Here is a 16619-nt window from a genome sequence, read left to right as displayed (position 1 = left end):
AGCCAAATGGTAGGAAGCTGGTGGAGGAGTGAGGAGGAGCTGACCATTTTTTTTTTTTTTTTTTTTTTTTGGTGTAGTGACCTGTGTATTCCTTCTATTTTCATTTGATGCTTCCTGTTGTATCCAGTATTTTGTCTGTAGCATTCTTCAGTATTGCAGCTTAAGACTTGAATTCTTTTTTTTTTTTTTTCAATGCTTTATTGTGAATTATGGGAGGACATCAGCTTCTTATTGATCCCGTTGTATGTCGTTTCCTTTCCATGGTTATAATCCCTTCCATGCATCAACCATCAACCAAAGGGTATACCCCGCAAGCCTGCCCCCCGATCGTCCACATACCGCCCCTCTCCCTCTTCCAGGTCCAAAGTCTCCAGCCACTCCATCTCCCCATGTCATCGTCTCTGCGTCCATCCCTGGTATCACTGCTTCTCTGGGTAGAGTTCCATTCTCCGCTCTTTTCATTTGATGGTCCCAGGGACATCCGCTCCTAGACTGCAAGAATTATCACTCCCCTCCCTTTGCCCCAAAACGTCTACCTTTACATTTCCAGCCCTTACAATCAGTCCTGATAACAATTATTCGCTATTGTATCTCAAGAGACCTATCCGCATCTCCTTTCATCAGCCCTGACTAGGCAGAATGGATACTACTAAGTGGAGATTTTACCTTGCTCTACACCCTCTGGATCTAGGTTCCCTCTTGAAAGCTGGTAAGCCAGTCACTTCTTGCCTCTGTAGCCCCCCCATTCTAGGTAGCCAATGTCCAAGTTGCCCATCCCTGTCCCTTCTGTGTGCGGAGGAGGTGGGAATGATCCTCGCTGTGAAGATTTGTTCACTCTTTTGAGCTACTGCTTTCATAGGTGTATGTCAAGTTCATCAAATTGTATCAGATTATTCTTTTTTCCCCCTCTTCTTTCTTCTAGTTGAGCTCTGATCATCCAGTCATTGAAGCCAGGTCAAGTGGTATTATCTGCAAGTGTGGGTGCATTTATGCATGTGCCTTCTCTTCTTATCAGCTGGACACTTCACTCTCCACTCTAGTACTCTGTGGCTATGTTACTGACTCTGGGTCCAAGAGTCCCCTGGATTTGACATACTGCTGGCCAACCAAGTCTCCATTTGGTTTCACAGGTGTCTATTGAGCATTGTAGGGCTTAACTCGCAGCTTCATTACTGTTTTCATTTCACTTCCCCTTATCAGTGATGAACGTGGTCACCAATCAGAGCATGCATTCCCATTGAGCCTTAGTCTTAGAAGGGGGTTTGCCCTGAGGGGGACCCGACCACTTGCCTTGATGTCTTCTGGGTGAGCCACTTATTTGTTCTTGTAGTAATCAGTCGGCCTGTAGATACTGTTTTGTATTTTTCCTGTCAGTCTTTCTTTCAAGAAGTATGCCTTCTCTTGTTTGTTTTGTGTTTTTTGTGCTATTTCTTGTTGGTTTCTTTTTAGTTTTCATGTTTGCTTGTTCTACTTGGAAATTCATTTTTATGATAAGTTGTGAAGTATTAAGTTTCTTTGGGGTTACCTCATAGTTACTAACTTTTCTCTCCATTTAAGAGAATCCATTGTATCCTGTAATTTACCTGACATCCTCACCACCTGAGTCTCTGTTGCTACATTTTTCCCTTCTTAATTTTGATCATCTGTTGACCTCCCAGCACCTTTGAGTTTGTTGTTGTAGTCTTATTCTGTTCTGGACTCTGCTATCTGTTGACTGAGTTCCAGGTGGTGTTGCCATGCCTGTCAGTCTCTGTTTGTTGTCTGTTCTTGTTGGTTTTCAGTCCACAGAACTCTGTTTAGGATGTTTTGAAGTGTTGGGTTGGTTTTGATAAAACCTCTCAGATTTGTTTATCATGGAATGTCTTGATCGCACCATCGTATTTGATTGATAGTTTTGCTGGATAGATGATTCTTGGTTGACAATTTTTTTTCTTGTATGGCTTTGAATATGTCTCCCCATTGCCTTCTTGCCTGCATGGTTTGTTCTGAATAGTCAGAGCTTAATCTACTTTGCTTGCCTTTATAAGTGACATTTCTCTTCACCCTGGCCGCTTTTAGTATTCTTTCCTTGTTTTGATTTTGGAGAGCTTGATTATTATATGTCTTGGTGACTTTCTTTTGGCGTCTATCCTTCCTGGGGTATGTTGGGCTTCTTGAATGTTTATCTTCTCATCTTTCAAGATGTTAGCAAAATTTTTTTCCAGAAGCTCTTCAGCTTTCTCCTCTTCTCTGATTCTTCCTGTTCTGGAATGCCAATAATAATTAAGTTGTTCCTCTTCATGTTATCCAGCATGAATTGTAGACTGTCTTCAGATTTTTTTATCCTTTTTTGTGCTTGCTCTTCTATCTTAGCAGTATTGAGAGAATTGTCTTCCAGCTCATTAGTTATGGCTTCCATCTCTTCTGTTCTGCCTCTATCCCCTGTCAGTGTATTGTCCATTTCTGATATCTTATTATTGATCATCTGGGCATCTTTTTGCAGGTGTATCAATGCTGTATCAATCTTATTTGATTACTCCTGTAGTACTTTCCTGACTTCTTCCTTGTTTACCTCTACCCCTTTTTGGAGCATTTTAATTTGTTTCCATATTATTCTTCTGAATTCTTTCTCAGGCTTATCCAAAACCTCCTCTTCCTCTCCTGGGGAGCCTTTGTCTGTCTCCAGCTCATTTATCTTAGCTACTCTCTTCTGTTGTTGGATGTGTTTTGATATCGTTTATTGCTTTTTATTTGTCATGATAGTTATTTGTTTTTGTTTTTTAAAGCTTAAATGAATATTTGTTGTTTGTTGTTATGCTTACTGGGTGTCTCCTGGTGAATGGAGATAGGCTTCCCTTTTCACATGTAATGCTTAGTGGGTGTTGTTGGGTGGAATATTATGGGTTATGCCTGTAGTTTGCCTATATGGCCACGATTGCTGTCTCTTCTTGGGTAATGTAGGGAGAAAAAGTTCCCACCTCCAGGAAAGATGTGTGATCAAAAGAACTAAAGTCAGAAATAATATAAATGCATAGACAAAAATCACCACTTTGGAACCGAAATGAAATTGTGGTCAACTGTCCCAAGCTACACTGTCAGTGTGTGTACAATCAGAAGCCTCCAGCAGTAGGTGGAGGTGTCCACTCTCTTAGGCCCCTCCTCTAGTCACTACAGTAGAGGTGCACAGGTAGATATTAGGGAGTTAATGGGAGAAAGATTATCCACTATTTTTGTCTCTGAAGGTCACTTCAGTATCTGCGTGTGCACAGTGCAATTCTCAGGATGGTTGAATCCTTTTATGCTGAAGTTTTACTGATTGCTTTGAATTGGTCCTGCACAGGGAGCTTGGGCAGCACATTGGCCATGAATGGGGCCACGAACGTCAAGGTCAGCAGCTTGAACCCACCAGCTGCACCGTGGGAGAAAGGCGACCCACAGATCCAGAAACCCTGCACAGGGTTGTCTGGAGTTGGAACCTCTCCACGGTGTACCGCCATGAAGGGTCCCACTGGGGAAACTTTTGGGTCTGTGTGCCCTCAGCTCACGTCATAAGTTGCCACCAAGCTCCTATTCTCTGTACTGTGGGAAAACTGGTCCCGCCTGATGTCCGGGCTGAGCAATGAAGGTGGGGCAGGGAGAAATGTGTAGTCTCCCGCGTCTGTTTTTTGTTTTTGTTTTTGTATTTTGCAGATGCCTCTGCACCACTTTTAGCATGGTTTCCTGAACTGGACTGGCTTTAGCCCCGCCCTCTAAACTCTGCCAGGGTGGGGTAGTCACCGAGGGAGTCCCGTCTCCAGATTCCTAACTCCCCGTATTTTCCTTAATATTGTGATTTTTTCACTTGTGAGTGCAGGGAAACTGACGTCCTGGATGTTATGGTAGGATCCTGAGCTCTGGAGTTGTTCTATGACTGCTTCCTTCGTGAGGTCCCCCTCCCTTCTTACCGGATTGTACCCTACCTGGTTTTCGCTGCTATAGCCCAAACCAGAAGTCTCCAAGACTTGAATTTTTCCTTCAGTTCAAGAAATGCCAAGTGTGTACTTCCCTTTTGGTTTTCTAATTCCAGGTCTTTGCACATTTGATTATAATGCTTTGAATTATTGAACTGCGCTTTGAAATTTTCAGTCTGCTCTTTTATTTCATCATTTCTTCCGTTCAGTTTAGCTACTCTACATTAAAGGGCAAGTTTCAGAGACTCTTATGACACCCATTTTGGTCTTCTTTTTCTTACTTGTCTTTTTCATTGATGAAATTTTTAATGTCATTCCACAATTCATCTGGTCTCCAAGTATTTGTGTTCTGTGTGTCAAATCTATTGTGGAAATGCTCTCTATACTTAGTTTGAATGTACTCCAAGTTGTATTTTGACTCCAGTAGGTTTTTTTTTTCATTTTCTTCAGCCTCAGTCTTAATTTGCTTGGGAGCAATTGCTGGTCTGTTCTTCAGTTAGCTGCTGGTCTAATTTTCATGGATGATATTGAGCTTCATTCCTTCTTTTTTTTTTTTTGACAGTTTATGGTTTCATTTGTGTCCAGAACTATACCTTTGATGTCCTCAAATGATCTTTCCAGAAATTATAATTCGACGTATAAATGCGAACATTTCCTCACCTGCCAGGTCCCTTCCACCTGGGAAACTTCCAATAGGAAAAATGGAGAGGTGCCTCCAGTTTGGATTCTGTTCTGTGACAATTTCTTCTCTGGGTGCTTCACAGTTCTTGTTGTGAGTGATGGGGATGTGTCCAGCTCAGGGCCTCTGACAACACATGATTGCACAGCATGAGTTTTGTTTCTGGGCAGTTTTATAGAAGGTTTTTGACTGCATTCCCAGCACTGCTGACTCGGACACCAAGTTACCGAGCTTCTCTCCTCGCTCTTTCAAGGACTCCATGGTGTTGTGGAGAATGATTTGGTCTCATCAGGTTCACCCTGCACTTTGGCCATGGTATCAGCTTCTCAAGGGTTCTGGTTTTTCCGAAGGTAATCATCCAAGGCAGCACAGTAGATTGTAGCCAGGCACTGGACTGACCAATCAATGTATGCTGTCATCCTGCTTGGAGAACTCTTATCTAACAAAACAAAAGTTACCCCGGAAGGATATTCACTATCAGAATTGACCACACCTGCAAAGCTGTTGTTTTGGACGTAGATGTGGCGCCGGTACTCTTGTACTTTAGTAGATGTTCTGCTGCCTTTCACTGAGTGCTCCACAATCAGCTGACTTATAAAGGTCTTGAATTCCTTAGCACTGGACCTCTGGAAGAAGCTGAAGGAGGACATGTCAGGGGTGGCTTTCAGCTACACCACCTTGGGCTCACCTTTGTAGAGGATGCTGAGGCTATACAGCTTTATGGGGCTGACGCCTTGGGGCTCCCTACGTCCAGGACCCACCCTTCCGAGGTCCATTATTTCTTTTCACAGTTGTAGTTGATTTGGGTTCTGTGCATTTCATCTGGAGAGGTCCATGTGTGGTGGTCGTGGTGGTGGTGGTAGTGGTAGGTGCCATTGTGTGAGTACCGACTCATAGCGACCCTATGCACATCAGAACGAAACACCGCCAGATTCTCTGCCAACATCACAATCGTTGCTATGTTTGAGTCCATTGATGCTGTCACTGTGCCAATCCATCTTATTTGGGGTCTTCCTCAGTTTCACTGACCCTCCACTTTACCAAATAAGATATCCTTCTCCAGGGACTTGTCCTTCCTGATAATATGTTTAAAATAAGAGAGGTGAAGTCCGACCATCCTGGCTTCCAGGGAGCATTCTGGCTGTACTTCCAACACAGATTGGTCTGCTCTTTTGGCAGCCCATGATACTTTTAATCTTTGCCAACACCATACCTCAAATTCATCAATACTTTGGTCTTCCTTATTCACTTTTCAACTTTCACATCCATATGAGGTTATTGATGAAAATATCATGGCTTGGGTCAGGCACACCTTAGTCCTCAAACTGACACCTTTTCTCTTAAAATATTTTAAAGAGGTCTTGTGCAGCAGATTTGCCTGATGCAGTACTTTGTTTTTTGACTGCTGATTTCATGAGTGTTGATGATTGATCTGAGCAAAATGATGTCTTTGACAACTTGAATCTTTTATCTATTTATCTTGATGTTGTTTATTGGTCAAGTTGTGAGGATTTTTTGTTTTCTTTTCATCATTACTGTTGTTAGTGGTTGGTATGTAAACTTGACTCATAGTGGTATTAACTGGTTTTTCTTGTAGGTATATAGATATTATCCTATCATAGTCAGTGTTGCACTTCAAGATAGATCTTTAAATGTACTTTTTGATGATGATGAATGTGACAACATTCCTCTTCAGTGTGTCAGTCTTGGCATAGTAGATCATATGATTATATCAGATTTAGAATGGCCAGTATGAGTCCAATTCAGCTCTCTAATGCGTAGGATATTGATCTTTAGGTGTTCCGTTTCATTTTTGACAACTTCATACTTCATATATTCCATGTTGTGATTATTAATGGATCTTTTCAGCTGATTCTCCTCATTTTGAGTTGTGCCTTATCAGCAATTGAAGATCCTAAAAGCTTTATTCCGTATGCATCATTACGATCAACTCTACTTTTGTAGGCAGTTTTGTATTTTGAGTGCCATCCAGTGTGAAAGGCTCATCTTCTGGCACTATATCCAACAGCTTTCTGGTGTTATTCATAATGTTTCAATATTAAAAATTCTATTGCTGTATGACAGTGTTCCACTGCTATTCATAAGGTTTTCAGTGACTTAGCATTCAGGAGTAGTCAGCCTCTCCTTCCTGTCATGCCTAATCTGGAAGCTCTGCTGAAAACTGTCCATCATGGGTGACCCTGGTGGTACTTAAAATACTGGTGGCATAGCTTCAAGCATCATAGCAATGTGCATGCCACCACAGTGTGACAAAAAGGATAGACAAGTAGGGATCCATGTGTATAGTCACCATTTATGTTGTTCAAAAAAAGGAATTCGCAGGCAATAAGTCATTCGTCTTGAAAAATTCTGCGATGTGATCTCCAGCGTTGTTTCTGTCATCAATACCATATTTTGCAACTACTGATCTTTCTTTGCTTTCAACTTTTGCCTTCTACTCACTAGTAATTACCAGTACATCTTTATTGCATGTTTAGTCAATTTATGACTGTAGAAGTTGGTAAAAAATCTTTCATTTCTTCATATTGTTCATTTGCCACAGGAAGACCAATTAATACAACTATTATTCAAATCTATGCACTACCATTATTGCCTAAGATCTCTGATCAAGATTTTGAAACGCAGGAGGGAGATCATGTGTGTTCTGTAAGTTGGTGGACAATATACCGTTTTTCTGTGCCAACAGTTTTATTTGCCCCTGGCATTCCACCATCTGTACTGTGGACACAGAACCCTCTTACTTGTTTTTAACCAAGAAGATCGGTCTTGATAATGCTTGCTGTTACCTTTTGAGCAATCATTCTGTGAACCTACTGTGTTATAAATATTGCAAGCAACTCTTGACCTGATTACAAAATCAAATCATGTTGTAGTCATTTTGTATAATCTGGTTTCTAGATATTTTGTAATTATGTGTATAAGCAAGTCACAGAGTGCTCTGTTTAACAGAGTTTATTGTTGTAGAGGCCTGTAATTACCAAATTTTATTTGTTCAAAATATCTTTGAAAGCTAGTTATAAGTATGTGACCTTTCTTTATGTTATTCATGTGTTTTTGTATATGATTGTAACTTTCCATTGTAAACTTTATAATTATTAAAACTCCTGGGTTAAGAAACCGAACTCTTTATCAGTTGCTTCCTGTCTATCCTGAGGCCTCACTGAAATAAAAGCATGGACTCTAAGAGAAAATAAGCTGTAATTATAAACTGAGACATAGCAAAGAAAAGGGGAGAAGATGTTATAAAAGAACAGATATCCATAGCTGATTTTGGGATATAGGATTAATTTGGCAGATAAAGCAAGTTGAGACGCTGTAGCCTCGATATATTGCAAGGAAGCCGGAGTCAGTCTTTTCAGAAACCTTGAGGGTCTGGGCTGAGTCAACTTTCAGAACAGGTTGTAACTTACAAATGAGATTTCAAAAAAAGAGTGTAAGTTAAGAGCTGTTTATAAAATTGCAGTGCAAATTAAATGTACCTCCTCCCCCCAACACCCACCCTCTTCACACATGTACTTAAAACATGGACAGCTGGCATTCATCTCAGTGTAAACAGCCAAAAACTGTCTCTTCTCTAGAAATTGAATGAATTTCAGAAAGCTATGGTTTCTGTTGTAGAAACTCATGCCACAGAATAAGCCCTTCTCATTCTTTTGTGTTCACTGTTAGATTCTTTTCTATTACAATCAGGTAAAGCCTGCCTACCATGATCAAACATAACCAGAATTCCTACTTAGGGCTTAGGCCTTACCAGAAAATAGACCAGGTCTCACAGAAACAGTGTACAGCAATCCCTACTCCTATATTTTCAGGAGACTGTGCTAAGACAACCAAGGGGTAACTGGTTATAAGTAACATAAAGGGAAAACACTGGACCTGAGGAAATAGCTAATGACAGAAACAGTGAAATTATAAGAAAGTACTTTAAAGGTTTGTTTAAGGGAAAATGATTGCTGAAATGTAGATTTAAGTAGAAATCGAGAAAATTGAAGAAATATTCTAAAATGTAGAACAAAGACAAAGTCAAGAAAGGATACCTGAGAAATGAATCCATGAAGTTCAACATTTAACATGTACAGAAGTTAGAGAAAAAGAAACCAATGGAGAAAGTTATCAAAAATTAAGGGAAGGTAATTTCCTATTGATGGTAAAAGGCCCAAGTCTGTTATAATAATCGGTACCACTGAGAACCAGCATACTCAGTGATGAAGCAGCACCTGCGGACATAGGGTTGTGACAGTTCAGTGCTCCCAAACTTGTCGTGGCACTGTAGGATCAACACTGAACTGCTAACTACAAGGTCTGTGATTCAAACTCACAAGTGGCTACTCAGAAACCCTATACAGTATTGCTGTGAGTCAGAATTGACTTGGTGACACTTAACAATAACAACAGTGATGACAAAACCAGTTGCAAATAAATTGACTGAATCTTGGTGATCTCATGTGTGTCAGAGTAGAACTATGCACCATAGATTTTTTTCAGTAGCTTTGATTTTTGGGAGGTTGATCACCAGGCCTTTTTTCTAAGATGCTTCTAGGTGGACTTGAACCACCAACATTTCTATTAGTAGCTGAACATACTAACCATTTGCACCATTCAAAAGATTGTAAAGTTTCCTGAGAGGAAGAGAAATAAGTTGTCTCTATGTGAAGAAATATCAAGCTGACATCAATGGCCTTATCAACAACACTGGATGCTGTAAGTATTTCAAACAAAACCCAAAGATAAAAACACTTTTTAGCCTAGAATTCTGTACCTGGCAAGTTACAATTCAATTGTAAGGGAAGTAGGACATTTTCATATGCAAAAGGACTAGAAAAGTTAGCTTCTCAAGGACCCTTAAAAGGAAAGTAGTTGAGCCTGTACTCCAGCTAAACAAGCAAATTGTCGAGAAAGTCTTGGCCTTAAGGAAATAGAGAAAACAACCTAACTGGATGGATGATGACTGTAGGAGGAGAAGTCAAAAAGTATTGCTACTCAAGATCCAGTACATGCTTGAATTTACTGTGTCTCAATGATCACTGGACTGCTAACTGTAAGGTTGGCAGTTCAGCCACTCCTTGGAATTCCTGTACAGGGTTGCTTAGAGTTGGAATGCAACACTTAACATTTATGATCAATGGATGGCTGTAGACAAGTTCTCTCAGTAATAACAGTCCTGGTGTGGTGCTGTAAGATAAGCACTTGACCTCAAGGTCAGTTTGAAACACAAGGTTGGCAGCTCAAACTCATCAGCCATTCATTGGAAACCCTATCTATGCAGGGTTGCTATGGGTTGGAACTGACTCGCTGGTACTTAACAGCAGTCTCGTTTGGGTGCCTTCAAAAAAATGGTTCATTCAAAACAGTAATTCTCAAGGGTAATCTGCTGAGCGACTTCAGTTTAAGACAGACAGCTGAGCTCAGACAGCTGCGATGACTGGTTTTTCAGATTGCAAAGGAGTAATCTAGATTGATTACAGGGCTAAGTATGAAGAGTTTCAGATGCTTTGGAATTAAAATAAATAACAAATGATAAATAATTCGTAGGTCAAAGAAGAAATCACAAGAAACTAGAAAATATTTTGAATATATTAGAAATTCAGACACAGAATATTAAATTTTACAGAAAAGAAGCTAAAGGAAAGCTTAGGTTTAAAAGCTTATATTAGAAACAACAATCTACAGTCAGTTATCTAAACTTTCATCTTAAAAAACAAACAAAACACAGAAATTAGTGAAGTAGTCTATGTACAATAGAGAAAAATCAGTAAAGACAAAAGCTAATTCTTGGAAAATCCCCTCTCCAAGATGTATAAAACTTGTAGCTAGTTAGCCCAATGAAGCAAAAGGGTAGAGGAGAGGGGACGCGAATTACTAATATTAATATGGAAACATAGGATGTCACTATCAATTGTACACACATTTAAAGGATAATAAACAAATCTGTGTTGAAAGAAATACAGACAATGCTCCTTGGAAGCCAGGATGGCCAGACTTCGTTTCTCATACTTAGGGTATATTATCAGGAGGTACTAGTACCTGGAGAAAGACATCATACTTGGTAAAGGGAAGGGTCAGTGAAAAAGAGGATGAGCCTCAACAAGATGGATTGGCACAGTAACAGCAGCAGTGGGCTTAAGCGTAACAATGATTGTGAGTTTGGTGCAGGACTAGGTAGTGTTTCATTTTGTTGTGCATAGGTTCACTATAAGTTGGCACTGACTTGATGGGATCTAACTACAACAAACAAACTATTATAAACAACTTTATGCTAGCAAATTCACCAACTTAGTTATAAAGCAGCCTTGGTTAAATTTCTTGAAAGAAACAAAATGAAGAAGTGGTGGTGGTGGTGGAGTTGGATCTGACTCATAGCGACCCTGTACAGGGTTCTGAGGCTGTAAATCTTTATGGAAGCAGAAAGCCTCATCTTTATCCCATGGAACTGCTGGTAGTTTTGAACTAGCTGACTTTGAGTTTACCAGCCCAACTCATAACTACTAGCTACCAGAGCTCCTTAAATGAAGAAATTGTGTTGTTGTTGTTGTTATGTGCCATCGAGTCGGTTCCGACCCATAGCGACCCTCTACAGGGTTTCCGAGGGTGTAAATCTTTACAGGAGTAGAAAGCCTCATCTTTCTCCCGCGGAGCAGCTGGTAGTTTCGAACCGCTGACCTTAAGGTTCACAGCCCGATTCGTAATCACTATGCTACCAGAGCTCCTTAAATGAAGAAATAGAATATACAAATACCTGTACATGTATTTAAGGAATCAAATATGAAATTCTTTCCCCAACAAAACTCTAATCCAAAATGACTTTACTGGTGAAAGCTACCAACAATTATCAGCCACACTTAAGCACTTTTAGAAAATGAAGTATAGAAGGAAACTTCCAATTCATTCTGTTAACACCAAACAAAGCTATTACAAGGAAAAGAATCTGCAGACCAGTATTCCTCATGAACACAGGCTAAAATTCTTTAACAAAAATTTAGCAAATCAAATTCAAAAATAAAGTGAAATGATTCGTGTAAATGATTCAAACTCACCAGTCGCTCCTTGGAAACCCATTGATCTTGTGCCCTATATTGACCCTGTACTAACAGGGTTGCTGTAAGTTGGAACTGACTTGACAGCACTTAACAACAGCAAATAGTGGTGGTGTGCCGTGGAATTGGTTCCGACTCAAAGCAACCCTGTACAGGGTTTGTGAGGCTGTAAATCTTTACAGGAGCAGAAAGCCTCATCTTTTTCCCACAGAACAGCTGATAGTTTAGAACTGCGGACCTTGAGGTTAGCAGCCCAATTTGTAACGAGTACGCTACCAGAGCTCCTTAACAACAACAAATAGATGGTAAAATATCATGACTAGTTTGGACTTCTGGTGTGGTGCTGTGGATCATCACTGATTGCAAACCACAAGGCCAGCATTTCAAACCTACCACTTGCTTCTTGGAAACCCTCTACAGGGTCACTATGAGTTGGAACCAATTCAATGGCACTTAAGAAGTGGGATTTATCATATATATATATATATATGTGTGTGTGTGTGTGTGTGTCAATATAACTCACCATATAAAAAGGAAAAGTGTGAGATCATCTCAATATTTTCAGAAAAGCTCTGAACAGAATAAAGTACCCACTCATCATTTTTTAAAACAAACCCTCAGTAAACTAGAAATAGAAGGGTACTTCGTCCACCTCGAAAAAAGCCAGCATTAAGTGCCTACAAATAACTGATTTACTAGGAAAAACTAAACATTTTCCCTCTAAGAATAAAAACAAGACTAGATGTCCATTCACACCACTTTTATTTAGAGTATACTGCAGGGTCTAGTTTGTGCAGTACAGCAAAAAAAACAAAAAACAAAAACATATATATATATAGATAGATAGATAGATAGATAGATATAGACAGAACTAAAATAGATGCCAACATCATGCTCAATGAAGAATGCTATTGTAACTTTGTAATTAAGCAAGGCCTCTGGATGCAAGGTGAATCTTTTAAAATATTTTTTATTTAAATTTTTCTATGTATAGTAAAATTTGTGAAAGCTGTAACCTGTGTAATCAGAAACCTGTCGGGAAAGGAAAATTCAAATATCCAAATAATTGTTGTGTGCCATCGAGTTGGTTCCAGCTCATAGTGACCCTGTGTAGGGTTTCTGAGAAGCAGCTGGTGGATCTGAACTGCCGACCTTGTGGTTCAAACTGACCTTGTGGTCGAGTGCTTATCCTGCAGCACCACACCAGGACTCCATATTCAAATAATAGCATGATAGAAAGAGGTAAGACTGCACCCTGCCAAAGGTAGAAAATTGGGACCCAGAAAAACAAGACAGTCTTATCAAGTTCTGACTCTCACGGAGTTTACTATTTAGCAAGGAAAAACTTCAAATTGAACCAGTTATAATGACATCAAAAAACAAAATGTTTAGTAGTAATGTTAACAAAATATGCACATTATCTGTACACTGAAAACTATAAAACACTACTCAGAGAAAATAAAGGTTTAAATACAGGGAAAGACATAATATTCATGGATCCAAAGAGTTTTACTTAGATATTTCTTGAGTTGATCTATAGATTCAATGCATTCTCAGTTAAAATGCTAGTAAACCTTTCTTTTGTGTGTAAAATGACAATGTGATTCTAGAATGTCTATGAAGAAGCAAAAAACAAAGTTGGCTGAATTGAACCTGCCTGATTTCATGACATACCTATAAAAGTATACAAGTACAGTGTGCTGTTGGTACAGGAACAGACATTCATGGCAATAGAACAGAACAGAGATTACAAAAGTGGACAAGGGCCACAAAACATTAAATGAGGAAGAGATAGTCTCTTCAACAAATGGAGCTGGCAAAACTGGAAATCTATTTGCAGAATGAAACAAGACCCATATCTCACACCATATAGGAAAAAAACTCAACATGCATTAGAGACCTAAATAAAGGACCTAGAATTATAAAGATAAGCAATGAAAAAACAGGAACAAACCTAAGAGCTCTAAAACCATGTATAAATGCACACTGTCAAACATTACTAAAAACATACAAACAGCAGAAAACAAAATAGATGATTGTTGTTGTTAAGTACCATCGAGTCAGTACTAACCCATAGTGACCTTATACATAGCAGAATAAAACACTGCCCCAATCCTGGACCAACCTTACTACTGTTGACATGCTTGAGTCCATCAACGCTGCCACTTTGCCAGTCAGTCTCGTTTGGGGTCTTCCTTTTATTCTCTGACCCTCATGGAGCCTCATGTGAGGATAAGGAACCTTTGGCCAATGAGCAGTTTGCTGAGCTGCTGCTGGCAGCATTCCTCTTCAACTCTCCAAGTAACATGATGTAGAACCATAGTAGAGCCACAAATCCCACCAAAGCAAACTCCTCGCTAAATGTTGTAAGAATTTGCTTCCGTTTAGGAGAGATACATGTCTGAGTGGGAAGGCCTACCTAGTGTGAGGAGCCACACATTTGGCCTCAGTCAGTTAAATAATACTGTAGATTTATCTTTTGTTACTTTTTAGTCTATCCATTAATTTGTTTTCGACATTCACAGAATTTCTGTGTGATATGTTTATAAGGTTATGTAATACAAAGGAAGATAATATTTACTGAGTTAGTGTTTTGGGATATGTCATAAATCACTGGCAAATATGAATATCTGACATCAGAAGAGTTTGGGTCATTTACTGACTTCATATCATTTCCTTTCAAAGCCTAAGATGTGCATCCTTTGTGAAACACGAGAATGGTAACTGCCAAATTAATTACCTCAACTTTTCCTTGTTGTGTTGTTATGTTCCGTGGAGTCGGTTCTGACTCATAGCGACCCTGTACAGGGTTTCCGAAGCTGTAAATCTTTACAGGAGCAGAAAGCCTTCTCTTTCTCCCACGGAACCACTGGTAGTTTTGAACTGCTGATCTTGTGGTTCACAGCCTAGTTCGTAACCACTATACTACCAGAGCTCCTTTTCCTTAGTCTTATAGTAATTCACTTATTATATGTTGTCTGAGTTTGAAATATTTATTAAATGTTGTTGTCAGGCACCCGAGTTGGTTCTAACTTAAAGTGACTCCAAGGCTATAAGTCTTTGTGGGAGCAGAAAGCCTCATCTTTCTTTGCTGCATTAAATATAAGCTCACTTTTTAATTCTTTATTTCATAGTGATTATTGTTGTGTATTTGTAAAATTTAATAATTTCAATGAATGAAATAACCTTTTTCAAGAATTACATGATTAATTATTTTCTAAGGAGTAATGGATCCTAGTTTACTTTTAAATTTTAAGTTGTACATTGTACTTAAATTTTAAAAAATAAAGATAAAAATCTCTGTTGTACAACATGATGAGCATAACTGATGTCACGGGCTTGTAAATGTAAAATATTTGTTAAATATATTTTTACCACAATTTAAAAACAAAACAAATCACTAGTATTAATAACTGACATAGAAGCAATACGTTTTTTTTAATCTAATTACAAAGCTATAATGGAGGCCAAGATGGAGAGAGGGAGCAGCTGAGGACTTTAGATTCATGGAAAGAGAGGGACCGAGAGCTGGTGGCCAGGAGACAGACTTGCAAAATGTTCCCTTTGGTGGTTTAAATAATTATATATGCCTGAGTGTTTAAAAACAAACAAACAAACAAACAAAAATCTAAACTAAACTGAATGGAGAGAAATGCTGTTAACTGATGGTACATGGAGGGGATTATAATCATTGCAATGAAAAAAAGTATAAGATTTGTTGAATTTAAAACTAATGATCTGCCCTGTAAACTTTCACTAAACTCACAATAAAACTTTAAAAAACAAAAAACTATACCTGATGTGATTAATTTATAGCATATTAGTAAAAACGAATCTATATTAAAAGATTAATTTTAAATATACATAGACCAACTCAGCATGGATTATAAAGACCTAAATGTGAATCCCAGAATTATAAAGATCATCAGTGAAAAAATAGGGACAAATTTAAGGGCCCTGGTAATGTAGTGGTTATGAATTGGGCTGCGAACCTTAAGGTCAGCAGTTTGAAACTATCAGCTGCTCCACAGGAGAAAGATGGGGCTTTCTGCTCCTGTAAGATTTACAGCCTCGGAAACCCTGTACAGGGTCTCTGTGGGTTGGAACTGACTCAACGGCAATTAACAACAATCATGGGCACACACAGACTACGAAACATTGCTAAAATTACACAAAAGAAGACAAAATAGATGATTGGGACATTCTAAAAATTAAAAACTTATGTGCATCAAAGGATTTCACCAAAAGAGTAAATAGCCCACAGAATGAGAAAAAATCTTTTGCAATAACATATTAGACAAGGGACTAATTTCTAAAATCTATAGGAAACTACAAGAAAAAGACAAATAACCCAATTAAAAAATGGGCACAGGACATGAGCAGGCACTTCACCAAAGAAGACATTTGGGTAGCCATCAAACATATGAAGAAATGTTCACGATCATTAGCCATTGTTAGCCATTGTTGTTGTTGTTGTTAAGTGCCATCGAGTCGGTTCCGATTCATAGTGATCCTGTATAGGGTTTCTGAGACTGTAAATCTTTACGGGCACAGAAAGCCTCATCCTTCTCCTGCAGAGAGGCTTATAGTTTCGAACTGCTGACCAATTTTGTTTCAAGCCTGATTTGTAACCACTATACTACCAGAGCCATTGTTGTTGCTAAGTGCTGTCGAGTCGGTTCCAACCCATAGCGACCCTGTATAGGGTTTCCAGGGAGCAGCTGGTAAATTTGAATCGCTATCCTTGCAGTTCAAACAGCTTTGCAATCTGGCATATTAACCCACAACGCCACACCAGGAGAGATGCAAATGAAACCAACAATGAGATATCATCTCACACCAGCAATAACAGTGAAGTTCAAAAATGCAGAGGATAATAAATGCTAGCAAGGATGTGGAGGGTCTGGGACCCTCTTACATTGCTGGTGGGAATGCAAAATGGTCCAGCCCCTCTGG

The 16619-nt window shown here is 39.1% G+C and overlaps 1 protein-coding gene and 1 pseudogene across 1 annotated transcript in view; one reads left to right on the top strand and one right to left on the bottom strand.

The window, feature by feature from the left end:
* The window catches only part of AUH (AU RNA binding protein/enoyl-CoA hydratase), a 279519-nt gene that overhangs the window by 178475 nt on the left and 84425 nt on the right, over nucleotides 1-16619 (top strand). The gene's annotated exons all lie outside the window — the stretch shown is intronic.
* On the bottom strand, nucleotides 4726-5384 carry LOC102834010 (annotated as a pseudogene).

This window comes from Chrysochloris asiatica, unplaced genomic scaffold (assembly GCF_000296735.1).
Source record: "Chrysochloris asiatica unplaced genomic scaffold, ChrAsi1.0 scaffold00343, whole genome shotgun sequence".
Classification (NCBI taxonomy): domain Eukaryota; kingdom Metazoa; phylum Chordata; class Mammalia; order Afrosoricida; family Chrysochloridae; genus Chrysochloris; species Chrysochloris asiatica.
The sequence above is the reverse complement of the archived record's forward strand: the minus strand, read 5'-3'. Positions and strand labels throughout refer to the sequence as shown.